This window comes from Mauremys reevesii, linkage group 3 (assembly GCF_016161935.1).
Source record: "Mauremys reevesii isolate NIE-2019 linkage group 3, ASM1616193v1, whole genome shotgun sequence".
Classification (NCBI taxonomy): domain Eukaryota; kingdom Metazoa; phylum Chordata; order Testudines; family Geoemydidae; genus Mauremys; species Mauremys reevesii.
The window spans coordinates 193,092,256-193,119,786 of NC_052625.1; the positions used below are offsets into that span (position 1 = coordinate 193,092,256).

Consider the following 27,531-nt stretch of genomic DNA (forward strand, 5'->3'; position numbering starts at 1 on the left):
CTGGGTTACCAAAGGTGATCCCCTAACTCTGTTGGCTACTGTCACTGCGATGCTTCCCAGAGTTACCCAGGGTGGGAGACACCTCACTCCCCCTGCCCTTAGCATAAGGAAGCCTGTGCTTGCCATGGGTCAGCTCCCCAACTTCACCGGTTCCTAGCAACACAAGCACTCCCCTCTAGGTCTACGCAGGTCCCACGCGATGCTGTGATTCTGCAGGTTAGCCATAGGCACATTCCAACCCCTGAACCCTCCCAGCATCTCCCTGGATACCCAGCCCCTGTTCCACTGGCCATTTGCTGTATTCACACATTCGCTGCTCCCAAAGGAACAGTACAGCCCAGCTTACCTGCTACACCTTAGATCACCGCTCCGCTTCACTCACAGCACTTAGACATGTTTATAGTGAAATCAAGAATAGATTTATATAACCAAGCACCGAGATTTAAAGTAATGGTAATAGTAAGTAGAAGTATTGCAAATAAATAGTTACATATAAAATAAAGACATAACACGCATTCTAGAGCCTAGACTTACTTCTAAGATACACTCTAGTCTAATAAAGTATTGCTCACCAGTGCTATACAGCCAGGCTGGCTGTGACCCCTCTTTCATAGGACAAACCATGCTGTCAGTTCGTCTCCTCAGTGAAGGATCCAGGGGTCTCTGGGAACCTCTAGATACACATATCACCTCAATCCTTTATCCTTATTCAGAAACAGACACCCGCTGCCAATTGTTTCTGACTGTGGCTTTCCTCTCATCAATTTTACAAGCTCTTGATTAGCATCAGGTTCAGTAGGCAAATAAGCATACAGTGCAAGGGGGACAATACTTGTATGACCAGCCAGGGAGATAAGCATCTGTTCCCATCTGCCTGAAAGGAACATTCCTGAGAGGTGTCACCTCTCTGGTGACCTGCTTTAATCCCAAATCCTTAAGAACATTTTATTCCGTATAGATCCATAACTCCTTAAATATTATCCGTACATATATTTCATAGTGATTACGATGACCAGTTGGCTCTTGGTAGAGAACTCACATGGCACCCTTTGGTGAACTATGATGCAGATATCTGACCCAGGGGATCCCTGTACAGCCTTGTGCATCCTCTGTGCCCCATGCCAGTTGGCACCCCGGGGGCCTTGGATCACAGTCACTTCCACAGGGTAATGACAAAATATTCCTAAATGTTCATCTCTCCTAATCAGGCACTCAGCTGTTATAGTCAAGGATAATTAAGTCAGGGAATCTTAACCATGTCATGGCTGCCTCAGGCCAGCCATCAGGGGCACCAGCTTATTCTCGAGAGCTGTTTCACATGGGTACCTGTGATGTTCATGGCCTTGCTCTAGATCAGGGGTCTCCAAACTTCATGAGACGAGGGCCATATTAGATTTTTGAAGGGGCTCCATGGGCCAAAGCGACTGTGAAAGAAATTAAATATATGCAAATACATGCAAAATTGTTAAAAAACAACACTACTGTGTCAGTGTTGCATTAAATTCTAAATCAGGTATAAAAGTCAATCGATGCAGGTACTGTGAAATCACAAAATATTTGTCAATACAGTAAAAATCATTTCACTTTTTTTGTTTTTTTTATTTTATTTCTAAAAACTCACACGTTTGTATCCTACAAATACTGTTTGTTTCTATTAGTGCTGTAGTTAAAATGTAACCATTATGAAATTGTTAATTTCCATCTTCTTTACTCCATTTATTGGAGATGTAATTAAGCATCTGACTTGTATTTTTACTCTAAGGCAGGGGTCCGTGCCTGCTCGGCTGCAGCAGCAACTCTCCCCTAAATTGGCTCCCCTTTTGGTGGGGACACTGGCTCCTGAGGGCACTCACCCCTCTGCACAGCTCAGCTGAGCTACCTTCCCCGCCCCCCAAGCTGCTGCCGGCAGCCCCTCCCCCTGCCTGCTTCGCATGCCTACTCAGCTGTTCGCTTCTCCCCTGTTGGTTGGAGGGCTGGACAAATGGAAGCCCCGGGCCAGCTCCGGCCCACAGGCCATAGTTTGGAGACCCCTGCTGTAGATTGTCGGCCTTTTAACTAGATATTAAAGTCATATAAACACTGTGGTGAGTATTTGCTGCAAAATCAAGCAGCCATGTTTTAAAGGGTTACAAATTAGTAACTAACTGGTGAGCTGCTGAATTCATGTTGGCAATGTGTGCCTCAGATGTCCAAAATCATCATAAGAGGAGAGCTGGCTGCCAGATGTCACCCTTGATTGCCTTTGCTGGCTCCACATCAAAGAATAGGAGACAGCCTTTTGACCCCTTGTCTTTCTAGTCCTGTGGAAGAGGAATAGTACATGTATGAAGCAGACAAATAAGGACTGTTCAGTGCCTGAATTAAATCCACTAGGTATTTCTAGACATAGGTGCCGACTTCCTTTCTACCCCAGGGAGGTGCTCGAAACCCCCTCAGCTCCAAGCCCGCCCCCATTCCACCCCTTCCTCCAAGCCCCCACCCCTGCCCCGCCTCTTCCCTGCCCCGCTCCACCGCAGGTCCTGCCCCCACTTCAGTCCTTCCCCCAAGGCCCCATCCCTGCCCCGCCTCCGCTCCACTCCCTCCCTGCCTCTTCCCACCCCCTCCCCCGAGTGCACCCCATCTCCGCTCCTCCCCAGCACCTCTTGCACGCCACTGAACAGCTGTTCCGCGGTGTGCAGGAGGCACTGGGAGGGAGGGGGAGGAGCTGATCAGTGGGGCCGCTGGTGGGTGGGAGGCGCAGGCTGCTGTTAGGTGCTAAGCACCCATTAAATTTTTTCCGTGGGTGCTCCCCATGGAGCCGGTGCCTATGTTTTCTAGAAACCTAATTCAATTTCCATTTAAAGAGCTTGTGTACACGGCCGTGTATTCAGTCATATCTGCTCATTTTAATAAATAACATTCTACTCCTCTTCACTGTCCTTAGTCCTGCAATCACTGGCTAAGAGAGAGAGAGAGATGGATTCTGTTCCTTCTTGTGCCTCATCAACAGAGTTGTTTACTAAGTTTCAGTCAGTTACACCTGTGCAACCCTGGCAAAGGGGATGGGAGTCACGTACATCACTGAAAACGTTGTTTGAACACCCTGGGATTGGACAGATGCAACAGAACCCAGCTTGACTCTGAGTCCAGGCTAGCAGTTGGAAAAAAGAAAAACAAACAGCTTCTCACTAGCAAGCTGAACGTATTCAATATGGTAATAAGAGAGAGAAAACATTGAGCTCCATGACGTCATTTTTCAGACTAGAACTGAATGCGCCTCTATCCCTTCCTCTTTCTCACCACTGTTAGTACAAGATTTTTCCATTCTGCAGCTCCTGATTTAATATATCTCTCTGCCTCAGCTGTCCGTCTAGTTTCATGTCTCTTTTTCTCCTTCAGCCTGTACTGTTTAGTTTCTCTCTCCCGCTGTTATTAATTTTTATTTCCACTTTGTAACCATAGGATTCCATTCTGTGATGCCCTGTGGAGCACCAGTTTATATGAAAGGCACTTCTGTAAATGAGTCGTGTGTTGTGGATCCCCAAAATCGGTGCTGGAGCCTGGCCAACAAAACTTTGGCTAGTTTCTATAATTTATTTATGGAGCACTAGACACGGACTTGATGCAGTCCTAGATGGTGGGTATAACAGACCAGGGGAGGCTAAGCCTCCCCAAACAGCCAGGCCTTGACCCTGCCCATGCTCCGCCCCGAGGCCCCATTCCTGCATCCTGCTCTTCCCCCATGGTCCTGCCATGCTGCTCCTCTTCCCACCCTCATTCTAGCAGGGGCTAAGGCCTGCTGGCGGCCTGGGACTTGGGGCCGGTTGGGGTGGGTGGGCTGGGGCTAGGAGCGGCTCAGGCTGGCTAGCAGCCCAAGGCTCAGGGTGGCTGGGGTTTGGGCCAGCAGGCAGGCTGGTGTCCCAATCAGGGGCCTCATTGCACTAGGTGCTGTACAAAACAACAACAAAACAACAGGCCCTACCCCCGAGATCTTACAATCTAAATAGTGCCTGGGGCATCAGGGTGAACTTCACCCCAGCGAGTCCAAGACAGAGGTTTTTTAATTAGCTCAGGATACTAAAAAGGAGAATGATCAAACAAGGCAAATTCTGGGAAGGGATTGGAGTTTAGCCTCATAAGACTGGGGGATAAGGAAGATGCAGGAAGAGGATGCAGCCCCCACCCTGCTTCAAACACCCCCACTCCCCCCCATCCTGCTTCAAAACATAAAACCTTGTCTAAGGGATGCATTTTGCTCCTGAACTTTAACACATTATTTGCCTTCCATACAGTACATCTTCTGCTATGCTGACAAAGCTGCCTTTGTGCACCCAGGTTTTTTTTTTTCCCCTGGAACTGACATTTATAGAAATTATTGTCTGAAAGACGAAATAGAAGCACTGCCAAGAGCACTTCCTGCAAATTACTTAATACATATATCCATGTCAATATCTCCCTTTCAGTGTCACAAGGAAGTCATTCACAAACCTCTCATCACTGCAGAAACCTTTGTTTTACAAGTTAGAAGATTATCATCTGCTACCTTTTGCTACCTGTGTGCTCAAGGAAAACCAAAGATTCAGGATAGCTTGGATCCAGGAGATAGGACATGTGGGCAGTTGTGAGTTGTCAGGTTTGTTTCTAGCTCTCCAGACTGCTAATTTGTTTAGGAACTAGAAAGGAGGCAATTTTCCCAGCTGACGATATCTAGCCAGGGTCACTGGCATACTCTGGCTGTTTCGCACCACCTTGGTGGTGCAAAGCAGCCATGCATCACCAAACAACCCAACGCTGCAGGACCATATCAGTGACTGTAGCCCACCAGCTTTCTAAAGAAACTAAGTGTGCGTTAGAACGAGCTTGGTTCTTAGATTGTCCAATTTGCATGCCCAGGTGTTTTACTCAATTTACTATAATAGCTGTTGATTAGAGATCTCACCAGGAAGCTAAACCAGATTAACAGAGCAGAAGCCCTATCCAGCTCCCAGTGTAGTGAGTAGAAAGACTTGCATTGATTTCAGTGAGAATTGGATCAGGCCCTAACGGGTTGTCTACACTTAAAACAATACAGCGACAAAGCTGCACCGCTGTAGCACTTCAGAGTAGACACTAACGTGAAGGATTCGTCCATCAGTGTAGGTAATACACCTCCCTAAGAGGTTAGGTCAATGGAAGAATTATTCTGTCAACCTAGTGCTGTCTACACAGGGACTTAGGTCAGCTTAACCACACTGCTCAGTGGTACGGAGTTTTCACACCCCTGAGCGACGTAGTTATGATGACCTAATTTTCTAGAGTAGACTAGGTTTAAGTGTGCAAATTAGGACTGTCAATTAATTGCAGTTAATGCATGTGATTAACACAAAACAAATTAACTAGATTTAAAAAATAGTCATAATTAATCACAGTTTTAATTGCACTGTTAAACAATAAAATACAAATTTAAATTTATTATAAATATTTTGGATGTTTTTCTACATTTTCAAATATATTAATTTCAATTACAACACAAAACACAAAGTGTACAGTGCTAAAGATAAGCAAAAGAAAGTGTTTTTTAATTCACTTCAAACAAATCCACTCAGTCCTACTTTTTGTTCAGTCAATCGCTAAGACAAACAAGTTTGTTTACATTTACAGGAGATAATGCTGCTCACTTCTTATTTACAGTGTTCCTGGAAAGTGAGGACAGGCATTCACATGGCACTGTTGTAGCCAGTGTTACAAGGTATTTATGTGCCAGATATGCTACACATTCATATTTCTCTTCATGCTTTGACTTGTAGGCTCTAAAGTTTCACATTGTTTTGTTTTTGAGTGCAGTTTTTCTTTTTTTTTTTTAAACAAAACCACCACCATTTGTAAGTTGCACTTTCATGATAAAGAGATTGCACTATGGTACTTGCATGAGATGAATTGAAAAATACTATTTCTTTTGTTTATTGTTGTTACAGTGCAAATATTTGTAATAAAACTAATAATGTAAAGTGAGCACGGTGCACTTTGTAATCGAAATCAATACTTGAAAATGTAGAAAAACATCCAAAAATATTTATAATAAATGTAAATTGGTTTTCTACTATTGTTTAACAATGCGATTAAAACTGCTATTAATCGTGACTATTTTTTTAAAAATCTCACGATTAATTGCAATTTTATTTTTTTTAATCGTTTGACAGCCCTAGTAAAAATTTGTCTGGATTCAGAAACAGACCAAAGGAAAATGAGCTCTAGGGAAATGAATCAGTGTGTAAAGCGTGGGAACTAGCTCCAGGAGCATGTTACACAACCAACAAACTCCCAACCTCACGCCATGTTCTTCCCTTCCCAACCCTCTTTTCTGATGTCGTCTCTCCCCTTTTTATGGGCTCGATCATGCTCCTATTGAAATCAATGGCAAAACTCCCACCGACTGTGATGGTGCAAGAACCGGCCCTTCGTTCCGAGGAGCTTATCATTGAAGGACAGTGACCTGACTATTTTTATTTGTCTGCAAAATGCCACATATGCCAATGGTGCTACATAGACCAAAAAGAAATAGGTGAACTGAGCAGTACTGTTAGTATAAGCTCAAAAGCTTGCCTCACCCCAACAGAAGTCGGACCAATAAAAAATATTACCTCACCGACCGTTGTGTCTCTGTTAGCATTAGGCACAATCAGCCAGAGCTCTGAAAGCCGACAGAATCATTTCAAGTGAAGCCAACGAGGAAGTCAGACAGATACACCCACCTCGATCGCCAGAGAAAACTTGAATATACCAAGGGGAAGGAACAAAAATGAGTTTAGCGACAGCTTGAAAAAATTTTGAGTTTACCTTGGCCAGTTTGGAAAGTCCTTACTCTCTTGTGTGTTCAAAGAGGAGCTGCTTCCCTTGAGTGCTACTCTACAGCACTGTCTTTCACACCTGCTGGGATATGGGCAATAGCAGCTTCCACTGAAAGAATAGTTAAGGAACTGGTTAAAGGGGAGACTACAACAGGTCGTACCTAAAGGTGAATTGTCAGGCTGAAGGGAGGTTACTAGTGGAGTTCCTCAGGGATCAGTTTTGGGACCAATCTTATTTAATCTTTTTATTACTGACCTTGGCACAAAAAGCGGGAATGTGCTAATAAAGTTTGCAGATGACATGAAGCTGGTAGGTATTGCTAACACAGAGAAGGACCGGGATATCGTACAGGAATATTGGGATGACCTTGTAAACTGGAGTGATAGTAATGGGATGAAATTTAATAGTGAAAAGTGCAAGGTCAGTTAGGGATTAATAACAAGCATTTTTGTTATAAGCTAGGGACTCATCAGTTGGAAGTAACAGAGGAGGAGAAGGACCTCAGAGTATTGGTTGATCACAGGATGACTATGAGCCACCAATGTGATATGGTTGTGAAAAAAGCTAAAGCAATCTTGGGATGTATCAGGCACAGGGTGACCAGATATCCCGATTTTATATGGACAGTCCCAATTTTGGGTCTTTTTCTTATATAGGCTCCTATTACCCCCCACCCCCGGTCACGATTTTTCACACTTGCTGGTGAGGTGTTTCCAGTAGAGACAAGGTGGTGTTAGTACCATTATACAAGGCACTGGTGAGACCTCATCTGGAATATTGTGTGCAGTTCTGGTCTTGCATGTTTAAGAAGGATGAATTCAAATAGGAACAGGTACAGAGACGGGCTACTAGGATGAGCCGAGGAATGGAAAACCTGTCTTATGAAAGGAGACTCAAAGAGCTTGGCTTGTTTAGCCTAACCAAAAGAAGGCTGAGGGGAGATATGATTGCTCTCTATAAATATATCAGAGGGATAAATACCAGGGCATGAGGGGAATTATTTAAGTTCAGTACCAATGTGGACACAAGAACAAATGGATATAAACTGGCCATCAGGAAGTTTAGACTTGAAATTAGACAAAGGTTTCTAACCATCAGAGGAGTGAAGTTCTGGAACAGCCTTCCAAGGGGAGCAGTGGAGAAAAAAAGACATATCTGGCTTCAAGACTAAGCTTGATAAGTTTATGGAGGGGATGGTATGATGGGATAGCCTAATTTTGGCAATTAATTCATCTTTGACGATTAGCGGTAAATATGTTCAATGGCCTGCGATGGGATGTTAGATGGGGTGGGATCTGAGTTACTACAGAGAATTCTTTCCTGGGTGTCTGGCTGGTGAGTCTTGCCCCCATGCTCAGGGTTTAACTGATCGCCATATCTGGGGTTGGGAAGGAATTTTCCTCCAGGGCAGATTGGCAGAGGCCCTGGGGGGTTTTCGCCTTCCTCTGCAGCATGGGGCACGGGTCACTTGCTGGAGGATTCTCTGCACCTTGAAGTCTTTAAACCATGATTTGAGGACTTCAGTAGCTCAGACGTAGGTTAGGGGCTTGTTACAGGAGTGGGTGGGTAAGATTCTGTGGCCTGCGTTGTGCAGGAGGTCAGACTAGACGACCATAATGGTCCCTTCTGACCTTAAAGTCTATGACTCTATGACTCTAATAGTTGCAGTTATGAAGGCAGATAGTGAAAGTTAATTAGCTAGCTAATTAGCTCTTCACCAGGGCTGTCCCTAAAGGGGTGCAGAGCCCGGGACATACCCGCCGAGTTTCTGTCTGCCGGGGGGTGCTCCCCTCTGGCTCTGCCCCCACTCCACCCCTTTCCCAAGGCCCCACCCCACTTCTTCCCACCCCGCCCAGTTCCATCCCCTCCTCCAAGCGCGCTGCGCCCTTGCTCCTCTCCCCTTCCCCCCAGCACCTCCAGATGCAGCAAAACAGCTGATCGGCACTAGGCATTGGGAGGGAGGGGGAGGCGCTGATAGGCGGGAGGTTGGTAGGGGGGCTCTTTGCTTTCCTCCACCTGCCCCACCTCCCCATGAAGTGTGGGACCCGGGGCAGTCACCCTGATTTGCCATACCCTAGGGACAGCTCTGCTTTTCACAAACAAAAATCAAGCAGGATATGGCCCTAGTTTGCACAGTGCTTTGATGACATAAGGCACTACATATAGTGAAACAGACATAACTTTGGACACTACCAGTGCAGGCTGGATTCAGACTAATGGCATCAAGGTGAGCTCCATATGCTGCCACTCTAAGGTATCCCCTCCTCTGTTCATTCATGATCACATCAGTTCTTCTGCATCAGATGCATCAACATAAATGCACAACAAATCATAGATTTAAAATAGTGACACCAGAAACCTGGTCCCTTGATCTCAAAGTGTTTGTACTTGGAGAATAAATATGCCTGCAGAGTCAGCTTAGCCTTAAAAGTAAACAATTTGTTTCAAGAGATGGAAATATTTCAAGCTATTATTACAGCACCTCTTCATTAAAGGAAAAGAAATGCAGCTGTCTCTTTAAAGCAGGCAGACGAGGGTTGAGAAAGTCATGCTCCATAATTATACATCAAGAACGGCCAGGTGTCTGCTTCCTCTTAGACAGCTTAATAATTAAACCTACATGAACGCAGCATTCATTGACGTTGTAATTTGCCGAGTCCATCTGAAAGCAGGAACATATCGTTACTTAATTTCCAACAAAAGGCTCTGCTGTTTCTCTGCTAATTTTGAAGTGTCATGGAAAAGTCAATGTCTTAGAGATGGGCAATGAGGGTTTGATTTTTTGATGGTGGTAGTGAACAGGACCTGTCAATGGAATAAGAGGGTCACGAGAGAGAACAAGGTTCCCAGCCCGGCCTCTGTGTGGGGAGGCATGGGTTAAAAGGTAGACACTCAAAATAATTGCAATCTATTAATGCTCATGGGGCCAAGCATGGCCAGTATCAAAAAAAGAAAGATGGTTATGGTTGCTGGCCCTAGCGGTGGCAGGTCTCCTTGCTTTGGTCTGCCTACTGACCCCGCCCGGTGCTGGATGACTTTGTATTCCATCACAGGACACTGCTGGGTCAAATCCCACTTTATTAAAAAAAAAAAGTGTTTTGCTTATTTATAGCAAATGTAAATATATATACAGCCAATATATCACAGCTAGAAAAAAAACATTCAAAATGCCTTCAGGAATTGCTGTTGGTCCTGCTTTGAGCAGGGGATTGAACTAGATGACCTCCTGAGCTCTCTTCCAACCCTAATCTTCTTTGATTCTATGAATCCTGCTAACCACCTGGTAAGGCAGGTATTGGCAACCCCCTATTGCGCAGATGAGGAAACAATAGTGAGTTAAGTGTCCATGGCACAGAGTGATTCAGTAGCTAAAGAAGGTTTAGCTCGCTAGAGATCCTGGCTCCGAGCTGCATTCTCTGGGAAGCACTACTAAGGTGACCCACCACCTGCATTTTGTCTTTTTTGGGTGAGCTACCCTTTACACATGTACGTTCTTCACCGCAGCCCAGCAACCCTTATCCCAGCCTGGTGTGCAGGGGAGGCCCAGGGGCAGTGAAAGGTTGCAGTGCTCTCCAACAACTCCCCTTCTCCAGGGCTTCCCCTCCACAGAGGGCTGGGAGAAGCGTACATTTGCCTAGGCCAAGGCCCATCATGGGTTAATCTGGACATGGCGGCACATCTAGAACCTTCCTGCCACCCACTGGTGAGTTGGGACCCAACGTTTGGGAAAATGGCTTGAGATCATAACACCACAGAAACTGTGAGAACAGAGGAAGATACTTCTTGGGCTCTGTAGAACTGGCAGCTCAGGTCAACTGTTTCTGGTTCCCTGCCCCTCCGACCTCTGTTTTCCCAAGTTGCCCTTTATGGAAGGTATAGGAGAGGGGAAGGTATTTCTTGCTCTTGTAACTTGTGATGGGGTGTCTGCCCCACACAAGTGTAGAGAGGGTTAACCTCGGAGGGAGCAGTGGAGGCATAGCCAGTCAGGGGAGAGTTGCAGGGAGCACCCAATCTGGGCCTGGCAGGCTGAGGCTCAGATAAGAGGTGCTGCAGGGCAGAACAGGGTCAGCTAGGGTCAGTAGCTGCCTGGAGCTCGTGGAGTGAAGGCTGGGTTCTCAGAAAGTGGAAGGAGTACTAATACCACGGACTGTACCATGCTTGACGCTGAGGTAAGGGCAAAGTAGGTGCAGAGACTGCAAGGAAGAGGCCCAGGGAAAAGTGGTGAGCAGTATGAGGCTGCCATCCACAGGATTCCTGGGTTGGGACCTGGAGTAGTGTGTGGGCTTGGTCACCCCCATTTGCCACTGGGGAAGGAGTATGATTATTGGACTATGATATGAATACCCCAGGAAGGGGGAAAACACTGATTGTGACATGGCTGGAGGGCTGAGCCACAAAGAGGAGGCTGTGCGAGGGGCTGTAGGTGGATACAGAGACAGAGGGACTGTTCAAACTGTGGATGGGGGATGTTAGCCTCGAGCTAATCCACAGAGTGATCAAGAGGAGGTGCCAGCCCAGCAGTGAGTGACGAACCCCATGACATACATTAGCACTTGAACACTTTTTATTTGTGGTAACGCTAACAGACCCCAGTCATCGGCAGGCGGGATCAAACCTGGGGCCTCTGGAGCTTAAAGCATGAGCCTGTACTGCAGAAGCTAAAAACCAGCTGGCTGCTAGCTAAAGTTGTAGAGCAGACTCATTAATCTCTGACCCAAGCTCTCTTCAAAGGGAACACCTGCTGCATTGTCTTAAGGGGCAGTGGAGTGGCTTTGCTTCCCTGTAGCTCTAAGATGTACTGGTCCCGATACTGAAAGGTATTTAGGCTCCTAACTTCCATTGATTTCAAGCAGTTCTTACTTTAGCTCAAGTCATAGAAGTTCAGTCTTTTAGCACTAACAGTCCTGGATTCAAAGCCCCTGGATGAGCCAAATAGCACAGCGCCCCCACACTACAGGGCAGGGTGTGGGGGAAAGACAGTGCTACATTACTGCTATCCGGGGTTATGCCTGAGGAGCTGAATAGCAGTGCCATGGCTGACCACAGCTTCCCTTTAACCTCGACTGTTGGCAGCACAGTTCTGATGACCTCCGCACTAAAAATAACAGAGCAGGAAGGAACAGGCAGAACAAGAAATGCAAACAAATCATAAATCTGCTGTATCTCCCCTCTTTAGAATGCTATTCTTGCGATACTCCAACAGGCCACAGCCTACTCCCATTGCCTCAGACCCTCAGGAACACACAAACATGCTGGCACTGCCTTTACGTTCACAATTAAAACACGTCCCCACATTGAGCGCACCAGACAAGCGTCCTGTCAGCTAATAAGATGCTTAAAGACAGAGCCCAAAGTGCCACCTCGTAGAAGCCCAGGGGATTGTATGAGGTGTACGTCACGGCACAACTTAGCCTTTACATTGCATTATCCTTGAAGGGCCCTTGTCTCTTATATACCAGTTCCATCTATGCAGAAAGGAAGCATTATCCCCACTTTACACACAAGGAACTGAGGCACAACAAGATTGACCCAGGGCAAGTAACACACAGGAAGTCTGTGGCAGGGACCACAGATTGTCTAACTCTCAGTCCAGAGCCTTAACCACAGACAGCTTCCTTCCTAGTGGAAGGCATCTTAGAAAAAAGAAGAATATTTTTCCACAAGCTACTGTAAAATAGTGGAGGGCTCACAAGAAGATCTGCAGTAGAAATAACATGGTATGGTTATCCGTGCTTTGTACTGCCTCTAATTGTTAACAAGGAACTTCCGTACATAGGAAGGAAGCTGTTTAATGGTGTCTGAGAGGAATTTTAACAATCAGAACTCACGACCTGCAAGCATGATTTGTGGATCATTGTGACCTGGGTCTCATTTTGCTTGCAGGGAGGAAACTCAGTGACTCACTGTTAGAGGGACAACATGTTGATTTCTACCACGTCTACGTCCAGCAAAGGAAACTAGTCGGTGTAGACAAAAGATTTTGTAGAACAAGTCTTCAAGTCATGTGCAAGGAGAAAAAGGATAACACTAGTATTTTAACCACCAGTCAGAGCCTACAACTCCAGGGCTATCAACATGCCTGCGGGAGGTCCACCAGAGCCGCGGGACCAGCGACCGCAGAGCGCCCCCCGTGGCGTGCCGCCCTGCTTGGGGCGGTGAAATTTCTAGAGCCGCCCCTGCCTATTGTCCCCCTCACCCCCGTCCCAGTTTTTCACATTTGCTGGCTGGTCACCCTATCCTTCCACTAGTTAGGAAGCTGTCTGTAGTTAAGGCTCTGGACTGAGAGTTAGACAATCCGGAGCCACGGGACCAGCAGACCCTCCGCAGGCATGCCTGCGGGAGGTCCACCAGAGCCGCCTGCCGCCCTCCCGCGGGACGCCACCCCAAGCACGCGCTTGGCGCACTGGGGTCTGGAACCGGCCCTGACAATAGGAGCCTATATAAAAAAAGACCCAAAAATTGGGACTGTCCCTATAAAATCAGGACACCTGGTCACCCTAGGCTAGGAGCTAAATTCCCTTTAAAAGGTCAGCTACCCTGTGATAGAGACAAAACTCAGAATATCCTATGAAAACACCCCTGCCCCTCCCACTGAGCCAAAGGAGAATGCCCTTTACTGTCTAGCAACATAGAGCCTCTGTCACATAGTTGAGAAGTTCTGTTTCTACATGGCAGTGGTGTGCGCACACACGTATATTACAGAATTTTGTAATGTCCCTCCTACACACACGGATTTCACCCTGGGGCTCAAAAACATCTTGCTCTCACACAGCAGTGCCACAAATTAAGGGCTTTCTGAAATCAGCCCTAATCAGGTGCTCCAGCAAAGTCCATTGTTCCTAGGGAGACAGCAGGAAAATCACAGTAAAAAAGGAGCCGTGGACACAGTGTGTTTCAATGATGACTTAGTTCAAAGAAACATCAAGGGTCCAGATTAATTGCTTATGCTAAAATGTGTACTTCAGTTCCAGGAACATTAGTCACTGCACAGCAGCACAACATTTTGGCCACCCACAGAATTTTGCCTGGGGATTTCAAATCTAGTGGTCTGATGAAACAATCACTCTAATTAAGGTTGGGCAAACCAGAACTCTCCCCGCGCCCGCCTGCCCTCCATCCACTGCTAGAATTAACCTGGAAACGGTGGTTTTGAAAGTTCTGAAATATTTTGTGAATTCTGTTTTTTCTCTTCATTATCTTTCACTTCTGTTCACTCACCTCTGCACTTGTGGCTTCCTCCTGGGGCCAAACTGAGCGCCCTGAAATACAGTAAGAAAATCTGTTCTCATACCATCCGCAGCCTGACCTGAAGCAGAGCAGGAACCCTGTTCCCATAAGATTTTAAGAACAACAACAAAGACTAAAGAGATCAACTAAACACCCCACAGTTTGGTTGCCTATGTGAACTATAAAATCGAAGTCTACGCCATTTGATATTTACCCACCACTAACTCTCTCTTATCTCTTCTCATAGTCAAAGCCTTTTCTAAACACTGACCAATTCTCACAACACTCCAGCGAGGCAGGTAAATTTCATTATTCCCATTTTACAGAGGGGAAAACTGAGTCAGTTAGGTAAAGGGGCTTGCCCAGGATCACACAGGAAGTCAGTGTTAGTTCTTGGTTTAGAATGTAGAGACTCCTGGTTCCCAGTTCTGTGCCTGACCAGGCAATATTTTGTCTGGAAGCAGGGCTTGCAACAGAGGTAGTCTAGGGCAACCTAATGAGCACAGCTGGTCCGTAGTAGGCTGCCTGATTGGCTGGAAGAGTCTGCAGCAGGGCCAGTGCAAGGATGTTTCGCGCCCTAGGCGAAACTTCCACCTTGCGCCCTCCCCTGTCCCCGAGCCCACGCCCTGAGGCACCCCCCCTGTGGCAGCTCTCCCAATCCGCCCTGAGGCCCGCCCCCGTGGCAGCTCCCCACCGCCCCCTCCACCCTGAGGCACCCTACCACGCCCCAGCTCACCCCTGCTCCGCCTCCACCCCGAGCATGCCGTCGCCGTTTCACTTCTCACGCCTCCCAGGCTTGCAGCGCCAATCAGCTTAGGTGCCGCAAGCCTGGGAGATGGGAGAAGGGAAGCGGCCACAGCATGCTCGGGGAGGAGGCGGGGCAGGGGTGAGCTGGGGCGGGGAGTTCCCCTGCGTGCTGCCCCCCTCTTACTTGCTGCAAGCAGCCCTCCCCGCGCCCCCCTGCCCCAGCTTCCTCTGCCTAAATGCCGGTGGCGACTGGGGCAGCCGAAGATCCGGCCGCCGCGGTCACTGCCGAAGAAAATGGCGCCCCCCAAATCCTAGCACCCTAGGCGACTGCTTAGGTCGCCTAGATGGTTGCACCGGCCCTGGTCAGCAAACCCACTCTGAAGCCCAGCAGCAGTTCAGTGGCTGCTCAAAGCATTAGCCCATGCCTTGGACCCAGCTCTGCCTTGCTCCAGGTAACTTGGCTCCTATTCCTGACTTTGCTCTCTTAAGCCTGACTGCCCATGTCCTGCCCTCTGAGCTCCTTACGCATGAGTACATCACTCTCATCAGCCTACACTATCACGCGTCTCTCTCTCATTTCTGAATGCTTTCTAAAGAAACGTTGATTCCTCATCGCCTGTGGGACCTGCTCTTTCCTTGTGAAATCTCTGGTCCTCTGGAAAGGATACAATGTCTTAGTTTTTGAGTCATCTTCTCATTTCTTGGGACAGATCCAAGAGCAAAGCAAACTAGAACACTTTGGCACAAGGCAGAAGGCTGAGTGTTTGGCTGCGTGTTTTTCTTTTCTTTTAAATCTCTTCTTAGGAATGTTTGGCTCCAGAAGCTCTTTATTCTAGGGAGAGAATAGCTAATAGGAATCCATTAATTAAAAGATCAAAGTTTGATATTACAGATACGACTATTCACTGGAAAGTAGGATTTTTCTTGCATTGTTCATAAAATATTTTTCTTTATACAAAAAAAAAAAGGGGGAGGCAGCCTTGACAAGGAGAAACATGTTTTTGTTCAACTACAGACAGAGATGGAATTGTTTGTAAGTATGCTGTTGATGATTGGTCTAAAGAATAGTAACTGATGGCTCATTTTTCTTGGGACACACAACACTAATGGGTTCTAAAATAGGTGGGAAGAGCAGGGCCGGCTCCAGACCCCAGCGCGCCAAGCGTGCGCTTGGGGCGGCATTTTGCCGTCAGGGCGGCAGCCGGCTCCGCCGGACCTTCCGCAGTCATGCCTGCGGGAGGTCCACCGGAGCTGCGGGACCAGCAGACGTCCCGCAGGCATGACTGCGGACGGATCACTGGTCCCGCGGCTCGGGTGGACCTCCTGCAGGCATGACTGCGGATGCTCCACTGGAGCCGCGGACCAGCGAACCCTCCGCAGCTGCGGGAGGTCTGCTGGTCCCGCGGCTCCGGTGCACCTCCCGCAGGCATGACTGCTTGGGGCGGCCAAATTCCTAGAGCCACCCCTGGGTTAGAGTTGGAGAAAGTGAAAGCTTTTGAACATCATAGTCTCCTATGCTATGTTAAAAAAATATCTGGCTTGTTAACAAACCTTGAAACAGTTTCTATGGGGAACTTTGCTGATTCTGGCAGGATTCAGAATAGCAGCCCTGTTAGTCTGGCCACAAGTACTCCTCTTCTTTTTGCTGATTCTGTCCCTTAACTTCTCTGTGCTGTGAAAGCTGGTCTGTTTCTGGCACTCTATCGCCTCCTAGTGGCCCACAGGTAAATAAGGCTGATTCTCACTTGCCTTTCCATTGGAATTGTTTTTAACTACAAATCATTTTCCCCAGCTGTAAAACAGTGCGGCTTAGGCACTTCCTCCTTTCAGGTTTAAATGTCAGGCTGGATTTCTTCTAATTTTTAGTTCTTTCCCAAACCACTCCCACTGGTGCTTCACTAAATGGGAATAAATCCATGCATTTCCTCAGAGTCAGGAAGTGACCTGCAGCTTTCAATGCTTATTTCCAAACATCCATTGCTTTTAATTCCCTGATTACAGTGATCTCATGCCTGCTGCTACCCCCCAAACCCACCGAATGGGATTGCAGCTGGGAGAACCAGTGCTATTTACCCTGACAGCATCCATGAATGCTGAACACACAGACACTCAGCAGAGCTGAGCTAGGGATGATACAACAGAAAGAGGCAAGACCCATAAGCCACCCCACTCCCTCCAGTCACCAACCCTTCCTCTGCTGGCTGCCTATGACTCATGTGCCACATACAGGACTGCTGATAAGAGACTGATCTTGATTTGCTAGTCCCACCCTCCCTGGCAGGGAGCGGGATTACATAAGGCTATGTCCCTGTCACATGGAAGATGCAATTCTGTTGTACCTATTGGGTTTCTGGGAACTGGGCGGGCAGAAGCCCGCCCAATGCTAAAGGATCCCCCCCCCCCAGCCTAAGGGGAGGATCTACAGGACCTCAAAAACCCAACTGATTTCGAGGGACAACTAATAAATGAACGGGGACAGGAGTGCGGTCAAAGGGTCATAAGAAGGGAGCCTGATGGGGACACCAAGCAGAGAACCCCGGACAGCGCCCACTGCTCCTCGAAGGCGTCAAGGGAGCCAGTGGACACCACCCAGAGGAACTCTGCCCTGATGAGTGAACGGACAGAGGATTGGAAAGCTGGACCTTTACCTCAAGCTGTAGTGGTTCATGCTTGTGGCTAGATTCAGTCTCCAATAGCAACTAAGATGGCAGCCATCACAAAAGCAGGAGCAAACTCTCAGTAATCTTCCTTCTCTTTAATTGGTCTGTGATTATTGTCTTCCACCAGCTCTCTGCCTTGAGCTCACCAAGTGGGTGCTGTCAGTATGAGACTCATCCCTGTACTCATCCCAGTACAGAGTCCGTCCATAATTTTTGGAAGACTTGCCGGCTAGCACCAATACAATAAATACAACAATTAGAGCATCTAATAGTTTTAGTCTTTGACTGACCAGTACTGATTCTCTGAAAGAGAAACTGCAGTTTGAACTCTGTATAATCCTCATGTCTTTAACTATTAAATTGCTATTTTTGTAAATTGGATGTCATGATAAATTATGTACAGCTCCTATTTACACTCCCCTTTCCTGCATCTCAGCTGCAGGCTTTTACTAAAGCACAGGGCAGAGTTCCGGTTTTTCAGGACTTTCCAGTAAATCTTAGAGCTGGTCTGCACAAAATCTTTCACCAAAATAACTAAGTCAGTTTGAATTCAGAGCCTATTATTTCAGGACAAGTCCATGTGTGGACATGCTTGCTTTGGATCAGATGCTTTATTTTGATTTAGCTTAAGGGCAATTGCATTAAAAACCCCAAATGCAGGCTTCATGAATAGCCCCCGTCATCTTAAAAGAGAGAGGATCACATGATTAGGTTACAGCGTGGTAGCCGTGTTAGTCTGTATCAGCAGAAACAACAAGGAGTCCTTGTGGCACCTTAGAGACTAACAAATTTATTTGGGCATAAGCTTTCGTGGAATAAAATCCACTTCATCGGATGCATGGAGTGGAAAATACAGAGTCAGGTATAAATACACAGCACATGAAAAGATTGCCTTACCGAGTGGGGGGTCAGTGCTAACGAGCCAATTCAATTAAGGTGGAAGTGAGCTATTCTCAACAGTCGACAAGAAGGAGTGAATATAAAGGGAAGAAAAAAAATCACGTTTGTAGTGCTAATGAGGTCAATGCAATCAAGGTGGCCCATGTCAAACAGTTGTCAAGAAAGTGTGAGTATCAGCAGGGGAAAATTAGTTTTTGTAGTGACCCATCCACTCCCAGTCTTTATTCAGGCCTAATTTTATGGTGTCCAGTTTGCAAATTAATTCTAGTTCTGCAGTTCCTCTTTGGAGTCTGTTTTTTAAGTTTTTTGGTTGAAGAATGGCCACTTTTAAGTCTGTTGTTGAGTGTCCAGGGAGATCAAAATGTTCTCCTACTGGTTTTTGAATGTTATAATTCTTGATGTCAGATGTGAGTCCATTTATTCTTTTGCGTAGAGATTGTCCGATTTGGCCAACGTACATGGCAGAGGGGCATTGCTGGCACATGATGGCATATCACAGTGGTAGATGTGCAGGTGAACGAGCCCCTGATGGTGTAGCTGATGTGGTTAGGTCCTATGATGGTGTCCCTTGAATAGATATGTGGACAGAGTTGGCAATGGGGTCTGTTGCAGGGATTGGTTCCTGGGTTAGTGTTTTTGTTGTGGGGTAGGTAGTTGCTGGTGAGTATTTGCTTCAGGTTGGGGAGCTGTCTGTAGGCAAGGACTGGTCTGTCTCCCAAGGTCTGTGAGAGTGAGGGATCGTCCTTCAGGATAGGTTGTAAATCCTTGATGATGCGCTGGAGAGGTTTTGGTTGGGGGCTGTAGGTGATGGCTAGGGCATTCTGTTACTTTCTTTGTTGACCCTGTCCTGTAGTAGGTGACTTCTGGGTACCCTTCTGGCTCTGTCAATGTGTTTCTTGACTTCACCAGGTGGGTATTGTAGTTTTAAGAACACTTGATAGAGATCCTGAAGGTGTTTGTCTCTGTCTGAGGGATTGGAGCAAATGTGGTTGTATCTTAGAGCTTGGCTGTAGACAACGGATCATGTGATGTGGTCTGGATGAAAGCTGGAGGCATGTAGGTAAGTATAGCGGTCAGTAGGTTTCCGGTGTAGGGTGGTGTTTATGTGACCATTGCTAATTTGCACGGTAGTGTCTAGGAAGTGAATCTCTTGTGTGGATTGGTCCAGGCTGAGGTTGATGGTGGGGTGGAAATTGTTGAAATCCTGATGGAATTCCTCAAGGGCCTCCTTCCCATGGGTCCAGATGATGATTAGCTTAGAAATAGCTGTATTTAATACAAACCATCTTTGCCACCTCTCGTCCTCAATTTGCATTGAATTTGGACTACTTTTATATAACAAAATACAAGCTATTAGGTAGTAAGATCGCAAGTGTGTCTACCTTCTAGACAGACTCTCACATTCTTCCAGCTGCTTTTACAAGGAACATTCCTGGAAAGGAAATACGGTTTGTAACATCAGCATTATAATTCAGGAAAGTCCTCTAGGTTGCGTTATACAGGGCGTTGGACTAGACTATCACAGTGGTCCTGTGATAAATCATAGATTAGAAGGGATGACATGACATGTACACATCTGTCCTTTAGCACAGACACACAAACACAGCCTGTCCCATCAGTCTATGGTGTGGCTTAAAATTAGTTTGTTACCTAGACAGTCTCTCAGTCCATATCTAGGGTTGCTAGGTGTCCGGTTTTCGACTAGAACACTCGGTCGAAAAGGGACCCTGACGGCTCCAGTCAGCACCACTGATGGCCGATACAAGTCCAGTTGGCGGAGCAGTGGGGCTGGCAGGCTCCCTGCCCAGCTCTGCACGGCTCCTGGGAAGTGGCTGGCATGTCTCCCTGACTCCTAAGCAGAGGGGCAGCCATGGGGCTCCACGTGATGCCCCTGCCTGCAGGCGCCACCCCGAACACTGGCTCTGCAGCTCCTATTGGCCAGGAACTGTGGCCAATGGGAGCCGCGGGGGCAGCGCATGGAGCCCTATGGCTGCCCCTTCACCTAGAGCTAGAGAGACATGTTACCACTTCCCAGAAGCCCCCTGAGGTCAGCGTCACCTGGAGCCTGCACCCCAACCCTTTGCCCCAGGCCTGAGCCCCCTCCCACAGTCCGAACCCCTTGGTCTCAGCCTGGAGCCCCACTCCTGCATCCCAAACCCCTCATAGAATAATAAGACTGGAAGGGACCTCGAGAGCTCATCTAGTCCAGCCCCTTGCACTCATGGCAGGACTAAGTATTATCTTCTAGACCGTCCCTGACAGGTGTTTGTCCAACCTGCTCTTAAAAATCTCAAGTGATGGAGACTCCACAACCTCCCTGAGCAATTTATTCCAGTGCTTAACCACCCTGACAGCTAGGAAGTTTTTCCTAATGTCCAACCAAAACCTCCCTTGCTGCAATTTAAGCCCATTGCTTCTTGTCCTAGCCTCAGAGGTTAAGAAGTTTTTTCTCCCTCCTCTTTGTAACAACCTTTTATGTACTTGAAAACTGTTATGTCCCCTCTCAGTCTTCTCTTTGCCACACTAAACAAACCCAATTTTTTCAATCTTCCCTCATAGGTCATGTTTTCTAGTCCTTTAATCATTTTTGTTGCTCTTCTCTGGACTTTCTCCAATTTGTCCATATCTTTCCTGAAATGTGGCACCCAGAACTTGACACAATACTCCAGTTGAGTCCTAATCAGCGCAGAGTAGAGCGGAAGAATTACTTTTTGTGTTTTACTTACAACACTCCTGTTAATACATCCCAGAAGGATGTTCACTTTTTTTTGCAACAGTATTACACTGTTGACTCATATTTAGCTTGTGGTCCACTATGACCCCCCAGATTTCTTTCCAGAGTACTCCTTCCTAGGCATCATTCCCCATTTTGTATGTGTGCAACTGATTGTTCCTTCCTAAGTGGAGTCCTTTGCATTTGTCCTTATTGAATTTCATCCTATTTACTTTAGACCATTTCTCCAGTTTGTCCAGATCATTTTGAATTTTAACCCTATCCTCCAAAGCACTTGCAACCCCTCCCAGCTTGGTATCATTCGCAAATTTTATAAGTTTACTCTCTGTGCCATTATCTAAATCATTGATGAAGATATTGATCAGAACTGGACCCAGAATTGATCCCCGCAGGACCCCACTCGTTATGCCCTTCCAGCATGACTGTGAACCACTCATAACTACTTTCTGGGAATGGTTTTTGTGTCAGTTTTCACCTACCTTATAGTAGCTCCATCTAGGTTGCATTTCCCTAGTCTGTTTATGAGACGGTCATGTGAGACCGTATCAAAAGTTTTACTAAAGTCAAGATATACCATGTCTACCGCTTCCTCCCTATCCACAAGGTTTGTTACCATGTCAAAGAAAGCTATCAGGTTGGTTTGACATGACTTGTTCTTGACAAATCCATGCTGTTTGTTACTTATCACCTTATTATCTTCTAGATGTTTGTAAAGTGATTGCTTAATTATTTGCTCCATTATCTTTCCGGGTACAGAAGTTAAGCTGACTGGTCTGTAATTCCCTGGGTTGTCCTTATTTCCCTTTTTATATATGGGCACTATATTTGCCCTTTTCCTATCTTCTGGAATCTCTCCCGTCTTCCATGACTTTTCAAAGATAATTGCTAATGGCTCAGATATCTCCTTAGTCCTTGAGTATTCTAGGATGCATTTCATCCGGCCCTGGTGACTTGAAGACATCTAACTTGTCTGTAGTAAGAGGAGGCCCTAAGATATAAACCTTGGTATCAGAGGCCTGGTATGAGGCCTGAGGCCTAAACTAAAGTAATGGTCAAGACTTTGCTAACATAAAGCAAAGTTAAGCTGTGAGCCAGAGGCAGGCCCTCCTCACAGAAGCTGGCAAGGAAAGGGGCTGATGCTGCAAGAAGATACGTACCTAAAAGGTACTGAACACTAGATATCTGAACATTCACATACTTGCACATTCCACACAGATAACAAGGAACAGGCTGGCCCATCCCAATGACAGGGGCAAAAGGGTAATATGATGGATAGAGTTGTTTTGATCGAACCAACATGTACAAGGAGAGAGGCGGCACCTTACTGAGTAGAGGGGTTGTACCTTGCTACGTAGAGGGGTTGCACCTCATACGTCAGGTGTGATGTGTAACTTGTTTGTACCTGTGTATAACAATGCATCCCTGGGGCGGTGTCTTTGTCCGGCCGAGGGGGCAGTGGAAAGTCCTGCCACTGACTGAGCTGAGTCCATTGCCAAGAGGCACCTATTAGTAGTATGCCCGATAGACTAAGTACTCTACGGGGAACTGCAGTTTGTGTCCGAGGTCGCAATAAACCTAGCCGACATGGCTTTGCATCTTACTAGACTCTGTGGTTATTGGGGGTTCTCATCGGGTCTGCTGTGTCAGCTATCTGCGCAGAGCTGGGGCAGCACACAGAGGGAACACACGCACGCAGCCGAGTGATATCAACATTGGAGAAAGCAGAGCACCACACTGGTAGCACTCTGACAACACTTCTGAAAACATTGTCTAAGTAATTTTTAACTTTGTCTTTCCTTATTTTAGCCTCAGATCCTACCTCATTTTCACTGGCATTCACTATGTTAGATGCCTAATCACCACCAACCTTCTTGGTGAAAACCGAAACAAATAAGTCATTAAACCCCTCTGTCATTTCCACATTTTCTGTTATTATTTGTCCCCCCTCGTTCAGTAATGGGCCAACCCCGTCCTCGGTCTTCCTCTTGCTTCTAATGTATTTGTAGAAGCTTTTCTGGTTACCTTTATGTTTCTAGCTAGTTTGATCTCGTTTTGTGCCTTGGCCTTTCTAATTTTCTCCCTACATACTTGTATTATTTGTTTATATTCATCCTTTGTAATTTGACCTAGTTTTCACTTTTTGTAGGACTCTTGATTTTTAGATCCTTGAAGATCTCCTGGCTAAGCCAGGGTGGTCTCTTGCCATACTTCTTATCTTTCCTGCACAGTGGGATAGTTTACTCTTGTGCCCTTAATAATGTCTCTTTGAAAGATGGCCAACTGTCTTCAATTGTATTTCCCCTTAGGCTTTTTTCCCCAGTGGGATCTTACCTACCATCTCCTTGAGTTTGCTAAAGTCTGCCTTCTTGAAATCCATTGTCTTTATTTTGCTGTTCTCCCTCCTACCATTCCTTAGAAACATGAACTCTATCATTTCATGATCACTTTTACCAAAGCTGCCTTCCACTTTCAAATTCTCAACCAGTTCCTCCCGATTTGTCAAAATCCAATCTAGAACAGCCTCTCCCCTAGTAGCTTTCTCCACCTTCTGAAATAATAAATGATCTCCAATACATTCTAAGAACTTGTTGGATAATCTGTGTCTTGCTGTGTTATTTTCCCAACAGATGTCTGGGTAGTTGAAGTTCCTCATCACCACCAAGTCCTGTGCTTTAGATGATTGTTTGTCTCATCCCTGGCCCCACCCCAGAGCCTGCATCCCCAGCCGGAGCCCTCACCCCCTGTCCCAGCCCAGCACCCCCTCCCACACTCTGAACCCCTAATCCCCACCCCCCAGCCCAGAGCCCTCTCCTGCACCCCAAGCTCCTCATCCCCAGCCCCATCCCAGAGCCTGCACCCCCTGCCCCAGCCTGGATCCCCCTTCCACACTCCAAACTCCTCGGTCCCACCCCACAGCCCAGAGCCTGCACACCCAGCCAGAGCCCTCACCCCCTCCTGCACCCCAACTCCCTGCCCCTGCCCAGTAAAAATGAGCAAGTGAGCCAGGGTGGGGGAGAGCAAGCAATGGAGGGAGGGAGATGGAGTGAGAAGGGCCTCAGAGAAGAGGCAGGGCCAGGGGCGGGGCAAGTGTGTTCATTTTTCTGCTATTAGAAAGTTTGCAACCCTCTGCATATCTGAGGGGAGGGAACTGAACCCATTGTTGTTGCCCTCCCCTGCCCACACAGCTATGAAGAGAGGGAACACACCCCTTTTCTCCTTCTGCCCCCACCACAGGCTCTGAAGAGAGGGGCGTTTTTTGAGCAGAATTGATTGTAGGGAGCAAGACTGATTTTTGGTTGCTAAGGGGTAGAATTGATTCTCCCCTCCACACACACCCAGGAATTAGGTACCTTGGCAGAATTAACTGTGCAGAGTAATACAATTAATTAGGAGATGTATTGGGGCAGCAGAATTAATTGGGGGGAGCTGTGTGTGTGCAGTGAGAGCAGGGGAGTAGAACTAATTGGGGCTCAGATAAACCCATTCTGAATTAAGCACACTTAAATCTCCTGTGTTTTGTAGAAGAGGTTGGCAGGTACGCACACAATTCAGTTTGCCAACCTAGCTGAAGTCAGATGTTCATTACATGCCAATAATTACTTGAGCTGAGAATATAATTTGCAAAAATAGCTTAGCAAACATTTAGCCTTGTTTTCTGCCTCTTGAATACCCACAAGCTTTCCGTAGATTAATTTGTCTTTTGAAAATATTCAGAATATGTTTGAGACTTTTTTAAATCACGCTGAATGGATCACAGGGTGTTCTTGGCAAGTAGTCAATGTCCCTAGCAAAGAGAATGCAAGTGTCACACACTTGTGAAGCCTGTTGCTCCGTGAGTATTTCACTCCTGGTCATTGATGGGTTTACATCAACAGCTCAAACGGTAGAGGCCAGGCCCGTTCTTCAGTGCTAAAGGATTTGCACTATGCTGCCACTAGTAGTGGGGGTTGTAACACAAGCACTTCTAGTGCAAACGTTTGTGCGTGTCATTGTAAGAGAGGACGGAACATATGCTTGTGCTGCTTTGAAATCCCCTTTCTGCCAAAGTTTCTGCCAGTAAAACTTGATCTCTTAAAAACTGGCAGAAAGTGAACACACAAGGAACATGACTCATGAGGAAGGCCAAAGCAAATTCATGTGCTTTACTCACTAGTCCTGGTAAAATATTTTCCATAGTCAGACACACCAAGGGCATGCAGAATGGACATGTTTGAAATTAAGCCCTTTTTAGCTAGCACATGACAGGGAGCATGTTTGAAACCAACAGGCACATTCCCAGCCACCTCATTAACTAAAGTATTTGCATGGGGATTGACAACTCGCATGGACTATTTCTACCCAGGGTGATTCAAAATAGCCATCATGTCTTTTAAATCCCTACAACAAGAGGTTGTGTCGTGGAATAGCTGCCAGACTCACCTTTCTGATATTAAAAAGATCTGTGACACCTTTTCATGTGTATAAATATTTGAAAAACCCTTTCAGTAAAACTTGATGTGCGGTCTCCTTCTGTAGAAGGATTTGTGCCAAAGAGGACTCCATCTTACCTCCGCGTGATTGCAGCCCGGATTAGAATGATGCTTGGAGGGCTCTATACACGCATCAGGTACAGCATGGGGGCTCGTGCAAAAAGGCAGGTTAGGTTCTCATCCCAGGTTATATAGTCTTTCGTAAGAGCTCCCAGAATGGACGGAATTTAAGAACACAAGGTGTCAGTCCCAAAAGGAGGGCATAGTTGGCAAAAACACATTCACTTGGCTCCTTGGACCTAGCATTTATTAAGAAGGATTTCAGATTAGAGAGAGTGGCTGGAATGACTCTGCCTGCATTGACTTCCCTTTAACACTAGGAGCGCACTTGTTAGGGTCCAGGTTCTCCCCAGCTTGCCTGCATGGCACAGAGGTCACAAGGAGCCTTCCCCTTCTTGCATGCCCCACAGCACGGCTAGCTGCGGTCTCTGCACTTAGGGGACTGCAGGGACTACTCCTTCTCTGCATCCCAAGGATTTCTTAGCCTCTCAGCTTCTATCCCCTCCTGCCACAATGTCCTGTCCCCACTGCCCCTTAGATTCTGGGTGGCTTGGGAAGGATTGTACCTCTCTGAACTACAGTCCCTTGTGGAGCCCCTCTGGGGTGGTGTTGCTCAGCGCTGCTCCTAAATAACACCCCATCAAGTCCTAAACAATGAGCACTTCTGTTACTTATTTAACTATGGCAGGTGCAAACTGTCACAGATCGTCCCATCCCAGAGCACCCTCTGCTGGCAAAACATGGCATGGCTGTCACTAGGCCTCATTCTTGCTTCCTTCCCCTCCACCCCCATCCCAGGTCCTGAAGGGCGGATGTGGAGCCTTAGGGTCTCCAAAATGCCTTTTCTTCAGGCTCTCCCATATTACTTGCAACTTGAAAAAACACGGCTCTGCTGCATCCTTGGGGTTTCACACAGTCTTTAACATGTAATTCCTCTTCCCTCCAGAGATCTAGTGCTTTTACTCTACCTTTGGTCCCTGGATCCAGGGGTGTCTGCAAGAGCTCACAGCCTCTCCTGGGCTCTGTTCTAGCACCCAGAGGCTTCTGCCCCAGCCGCCTTGCTCCAGGCAATTCCTCTCTAGTCCCAGGGAGCTTTCCAGTCTCTGCAGCTCCTAGCCCCAAATAAGCAGGGCTCTGCCTTTTGAGCCTACCTCCTGCTCCAGGTCTCTCGGTTTGGGGTGAATAGCTCATTTTCCCCTTCCTAATTCCCAACCCAAATTATCTCCTGGCCCCAGGTGTACCCTGCCCCTAACCAGGCCAAGCCAGGGTGCCCCTGTTCAGTCACAGAAGAGGTGAGACTCTCTTCCTTAAAGGAGCTCAGTCACTCTGTTTGGGTAACACATGAATGTGAACTGTGGCACCTGCACTTTGCCCAACAGTGGGGCTGCAATACAACTGGGCAGGAGCATGAGGTCCACACTCACTGCACCAGGTGCTGTTCAAACACAGCACTTTGAATATTTATCTACTCTTGCGCCGTATGGTAACTTGCCATAGAACTGCAGTCTCCCCAGAATGAAGCTGAATCTCTGTCAATTACAAATCATCGAGCAATTAACTATTTCCCTCATCCGTTATGCAAAGACGAAACACATAGCTCTTACACTCAGAAACCTTATCCATCACGAGGTATCCACATCCCAGACCTCCCTAATCACCAGAGTATATGTGCACCAAAGTATTTAAATACATTTAAAACATGTGAAAGTTGCAGACCAAAAGTGTCTGGAACAAACAGGGAAGATAGTATAAATGTCACCCACTCCACTGCAGAGATTTCTAATAAACTATTGCTGAGACAATAGGAAGCAATTTTGTTCCAGCTTAGCAGAATTTTTTTTTTATTATTTACATTACATTTCTCCAGAACCAATGCTGGAAAGAAGATCAGATGTCTGCACTGTGCCACAAGACATCCTTTGTGTCA

The 27,531-nt window shown here is 46.8% G+C and overlaps 1 long non-coding RNA gene across 1 annotated transcript in view; it reads right to left on the minus strand.

Moving 5' to 3' along the window:
• Positions 1-1,931: 1,931 nt before the first annotated feature.
• The window catches only part of LOC120401829, a 42,418-nt gene continuing 16,818 nt past the window's right edge, over positions 1,932-27,531 (minus strand). The window contains exons 2-4 of the long non-coding RNA XR_005596765.1: positions 14,026-14,066; positions 6,796-6,915; positions 1,932-2,300 (exon numbers count right to left, since the gene is read on the minus strand). This is a non-coding gene — a long non-coding RNA (uncharacterized LOC120401829). The remainder of the gene's footprint in view (positions 2,301-6,795; positions 6,916-14,025; positions 14,067-27,531) is intronic.